This window comes from Centroberyx affinis, unplaced genomic scaffold (genome assembly GCF_046629955.1).
Source record: "Centroberyx affinis isolate AG114_WGS23_722 - 3 ecotype Tasmania unplaced genomic scaffold, CSIRO-AGI_Caff_v1 ptg000200l_1, whole genome shotgun sequence".
Lineage (NCBI taxonomy): Eukaryota > Metazoa > Chordata > Actinopteri > Beryciformes > Berycidae > Centroberyx > Centroberyx affinis.
This window is the reverse complement of record NW_027278893.1, coordinates 202,706-208,332: the sequence shown is the minus strand read 5'-3', so window position 1 is coordinate 208,332 and position 5,627 is coordinate 202,706.

Below are 5,627 nucleotides of genomic sequence, written 5' to 3'. Positions count from 1 at the left end.
ATGGAGCCCCTAAGGGGACATGGGCAAAAAAAAAATCTTTTAAGTTAAAAATCTTTACGTTTCTGGTGCGCACGGAAAACTATCTGGTGCGCACGGGATAGTTTTCCGTGTGCACCAGAAACTTAAAGATTTTTTTTTCTGAAAGAGTTTCTCATGAGCACGGGAAACTTTCTCTAACTATGTGGTGCGCACCAGAAACTATCCCGTGTGCACGCAATACTTTCTCGTGAGCACAAGAAAGTTTCCCGTGCTCACGGGATAGTTTCTGGTGCGCACCAAAAACTTAAAGATTTTTTTTTTTGCCCATGTCCCCTTAGGGGCTCCGTAAAATTCTGTACTGTATCCTCATTTATTTATTAAGGTTGTTTTGGAAGACAACTTGAAATGTAATAGGTCTTGTTTAAAGAATACTGAACCATTATTTTGAGAATGTTTTTTAAAGACATGTAACCAGAATCTGTAATAATCAGTTTGTTGATATACTGTATACTCCTAGGTGTTATATTGATATATTTTTACACTTGAAAGAGTTTATTAAATAATTGTGCCCTGTGTTGGTATACTGCAGATTTTAACTGTAATATGGAATACATGTCGATTCTGTTCACCTGTTTTCAGGCACAAGGGAATTGTGAGTGTGTTTACAGCTGCTCATGTTATATCTACTGTACCTGAGCTTCAGGTTCGGACTGAACTTACCACCAGCCAGTTGCTGGTCAATGTTGGCTGTAGCTGGGAAGTTGGTCTACTCTGTCAGGAAGCAGCCACAGTTTGAGGTTTGTCTCTGTTCTAAAAATTACTTTTGTCTGGTAAAATAAAAGTGTAGGGTGGATTTTTGAATCCAGCAGCCATGGTGGCAGGTAGGAAAGCTAATATCCTACAGACACTCTGCCTGAAATCTGCACAGGTATGATGGAGTGATATTTCAGTTCATCATGATTATATTTTATGTCTGCATTTTGAGATAAAGGTTACATTTGGTCACAAAATATATTATACCCTGATTGATTTTATCTGAGGCATTGAGCAAGAACTTTTACAGCCGTGCTTTGAGTTTGATGTTTGATGTTTTGTATTTTACGATAATAAAGAGTTTAGTTTTTCTCTGTGTGCAGGGCTGAATATACTACACAAGATTAACTTAATAAGTGAACTTATTAAGTTGATAATGAAAATTGGTATTAAGAAATATTCACGATAGTCACAAAGAACATCCAGAAAATAAAGAAATTACAAGAAAACTTGTTTTTAGTAAAACTCTAGAATGGTTTTTGGTGTAGGTAGGTAGGTAGTAAGCTGAATCAATTGGTAGGTAAATATAATTATTTTGATAAAATAATTATTTCGTAAATATGATTTGCTCTTGTAGAAAGTTATTGGTACTTGAATCCATACTGAGTTAAAACAGCTATTATAACAGAGAGCTATAGTAAAAAAATAAATAAATTGGATACTATATGGATGTAAATATCACAGCAAAAAGTAATAAGTGCCTTTAGGAATTTTATAGTTTTACTTAAAAATTATTAGATAGAAACAATACCATGAAGCACGATAAGTTCACTATTAATTCAATATTGAGTTCCACAGGCAGACTATAAATTATTATCATTATATATAAGAATATTGTATTAGAATATTTACCCCAGTCAAAACCACTGAAGTTGACCAAACACACAGCAAAAAGCGATATTTTTAACGCTCCAACAAAAGCACAAAATATCCATCAGATTTCTCCAAACAGCTCATGCAGCGTAATCCAAGTGTTTTGTAGCCAAACAATCACACTGTGGGTCCAAAAGTCCAATATTTACCTCATTATCTTTTATATTTTCCTCACTCACGATGCTCCGGTCACGCTCAATAGTTTGGGAGACGCTGTGTCTGGTGGTCCGACCGACTTCAGTGAGTTTTGACTGACAAGCAGGCGAATAGATCATTAATTTTCACTTTGGGGTGAACTAATCCTTTAAGTTGGTTGCACCACTTCAACTTTTGAAAAAGTATGTCCAACAACTTGATTAACAGCTTTGGACTTTGGAACATCACAACTCACCACAACGGACTGCATTTCAATAAAATGAAAGTGGTGTTTACATTAATTCTTTGATTTATTTTTTGGTTTGTTTTGGGAAATAATGGATTTGGACATGGGAATTGGCATCTCATGTCATTGATCCATGTGCAAATGTACTACACAAAAATCATTTTAGTTGGCTTTCAACTTCTGAATCCACAAGCTCCAGTGGTCATTCAGCTAAAAAGTAGCTCGTCTGCCCTGTGTGTGTTGATGTAATGATGCAGATGCTGAAACTTGCCTCTTTTGAACTGTTCTGTCTCATCATCTGTGTTTATGTGGATTTCTGCACATCTCTCTGCATGTGAGCCGGTACATATTTCTGGGCATGTTGCGTCCAGCTGTAAATCTAATAATGTGGATACTAAACGATGCACATTAGCACAGCCTGTGTTTGCTCTTGCACTGGACTGTAGATCTGTCAACTGCAAACATCTCTTAACCTGTGCATCTGTCAGTAGTCAACATAGTGAGAATTATTTCAAGATGAGAGGAGCTCCATATTATCATGGACAGCTGTATCTTAAATCTTCAATATGTTGTAGTTTAAATATTGTCTTTAATATCAAAGGTTTGGTGCAAGAGGGGTGTTAAGTGACATTTTGTACTCGGAAATGAGTTTTATTGTGTTGTAAGCTGTTGTTGAACTCCATCTGATGGTCAAAGGAACACATTTGTAACCATAAACAAAATTAAAATACAGGGGGAAAATCCAAAAGACTCAAGTGAAAACCCTAGATTAGATATGGTGCAGAAAGGGCATAGCTTATTACAGAATATCAGTTTAATGAATCTTTCACAGTATAAATGGTTCCTATGTATGTTTTGAAAAAAGAAGATGCAATCATTTCAAGTTTTGCTCTAAAGATTTCGCTATAAAATTAAGAAAAAGTCACCTGCACCCCCTTTTGCTCTAAACCTTCAATATGTACTTTTTTGTTGTATTAGGTTGTATTACTCTTGTTTATGTTGTCTTCTCATCTATATTCTGTGTTCCTTGCTGCTGCAGCGTCTCCATGTCCCCACAGGAATCATTGAAGGTTCCTCTTGTCTTGTGGGTAGGTGGGTGGATGGATAGGTGGGTGGGTGGGTGGATGGATGGGTGGGTGGGTGGGTGGGCGGGCGGGCAGCTGGATGTCAGGTCCAGCTGACACAGGCAGCACCACTGAAGAAGAGAACTAGATCAAGAACAGCATCGCACAGGATATAACAAACTTCAACTGCAAACAACCGGCTGACACAGAACCGCAGACTGAGCCAGTTCCACTGCTACAGGTAGGGCTTCAGTGTGCCAGGGTTAGTCCGCTGTGCTGTAGGTAAGACTTCTGATTGATTTGATTGATTATATAGAATAGAAAGCCTTTATTATCATTGTACAGAATACAGCGAAATTAGGAGCGCTACTCCTGATCAGTGCAATTAAAAGACACAGGGAAACAAAACATAAACAAAACAAAACAGCCTCAACAAACAAACATCCACAGCCAACAACACAGGTTCTAAAATAATAAGTAAAATAAATAAATATAATGTAATTTTGCACTAGAATAAGTGTACTTATTGCACTAGAATAAATAAATGTAATTATTGCTCTAGTATGAATGTAATTATTGCTCTAGAATAAATGTAATTATTGCTCTAGATCCAGTAGGTTGCCCTAGAAATGTATGAAATATGAGGCTCGAGAGAATCCATTTTCTTAGTAACATGGTCAGTGACATTTGATCAGGTTTTAAAATAGTAGTATGATCAGTAACAAGTCGTAATATAGCTGTGACTTGGATCAGGTTGTAATTTGGTAATTTAGTAATAAATGGAAATGAGTTCACTTTATGAACTGATAACCCTCATGTTAGAAATAGAAAATACCTGAACAATTACACAGGTCACTTTTGACAAAGACACAGCACAATGTTACTAAAAAGTTTCAGAAAGAAAAAAGAACCAAATTAAAAGAAAAACAAAGTATTGTAAGTGTCACATTTCATCTGCTGTTTAGGCAACAGACTACTGTGTTACTGTTATGTTTTAATATTTGTAAAACACTGGAAAACAGATCTATTATGTAGAGTATATTTTTGGTAATAGATTATCTGTGTTTCATTCAGTTTTTATTTTGGTCCCTTTTGAATGGGAGTGGGGGTTTGTTTCAAACAATTTGTAGCTGCAAGGTTTTTTTTTTTCTTTCTCTGTAGCTGACATCTCCATGGCAACATCCTAAATGTTGCTGGAGTCTATCAATAGTCCTTCCTCTGGAGCGATACAGCAGGACGCCCGCAGCATTTCAGCTGTTTGTGAAGGCTGGCCGCTCTAACAAAGCTGCCACAGCAAACTCAAATATAAACTGTTAAGAAATGTACTGATGTGAGCCTCATGATTCTACAATGACATGGAAGAGGAAGGCAAGGCAAGGCAGCTTTATTTGTATAGCACATTTTATACACTGGGGCAATTCAAAGTGCTTTACAGAGTAATAAAAAATACAGTAAATGTAAAATATTTATTATATATGTATTTACAATTAAAAAGTGCAAAAGTACAGACAAGAGATCCATAAGATATAAAAGACTTAAAAAGTAAACTAGTGCAGTTCAAATCAAGTGAAATAGAAAGATAAAAAAAAAGACAGTGCAAGAGGATTAGAAAAGTGAAAAGTGCATTAAAATCACATTTAAAAGAAAATAAAAAAGATATAAATAAATATTACAGTGCAGATGAATGTTGCCCTAGATTTCCTAAAACCTGTACGTCCCTTGAGAAAGTTTCTTTTTTGAAAAAAGGTCATATGGATATTTAATCTTCATTTCAACAGGTAATCTAATTCAGCAATTATCACTGAAAAATTATACATTGCAACCTGCAAAAATCAACAAATATAATTTCTGTGCACCCTTAATTTTAATAGTCGGTTTTTCCCTTTTTGGCAGAAATAGCTTCATGTAGGATTTTCTTGTAATCATCTGGAAGGATATTTTTTGCCCTCAGACAGAACTCCTTCACCTGTGTGATGGTTCAGGGTTTTTATATTCAGTATGTACGACCCACAGCTTTTCTATAGGATGAAGATCTGGGCTTTGACTTGGCCGTTCCATAACTTCCTATTTCTTCTTTCTCAGCCACTTTGTTGGTGATTTGTTTGAGTGTTTTGGATCATTGTTCTGTTGGGAAATCCAGTTTAGGTTCAGCTTCAGCTTTTTGACAGATTGCCTCCCGTTCTCCTCCAGTATTCTCTGGTACAATGTGGATTTCCTGCTTGACTCAGGATGGCGAGCCGGGCCCAAACCATAACGCCCCTGCCGCCATGCTGTGCGGTGGGAGGAGGTTCTTCTGTTCAAAGGCCGTTTGGATTTCACCAAACATGACGTCTTGTTTTGTGGCCGAACAACTCAACCTTTTTCTCTCTGACAGGTAGAGCCACGATGTCAGGGGTTCTTAGACACTTCTTTCAGCATCTTTTGGTCAGTTCTTGAGTGACTGACCTCAAATTGCTTGGAAATGCCTTTACAACCCTCCCTGACAGCAGCAACAGTGTTTCTTCTTCCTCAGAGAG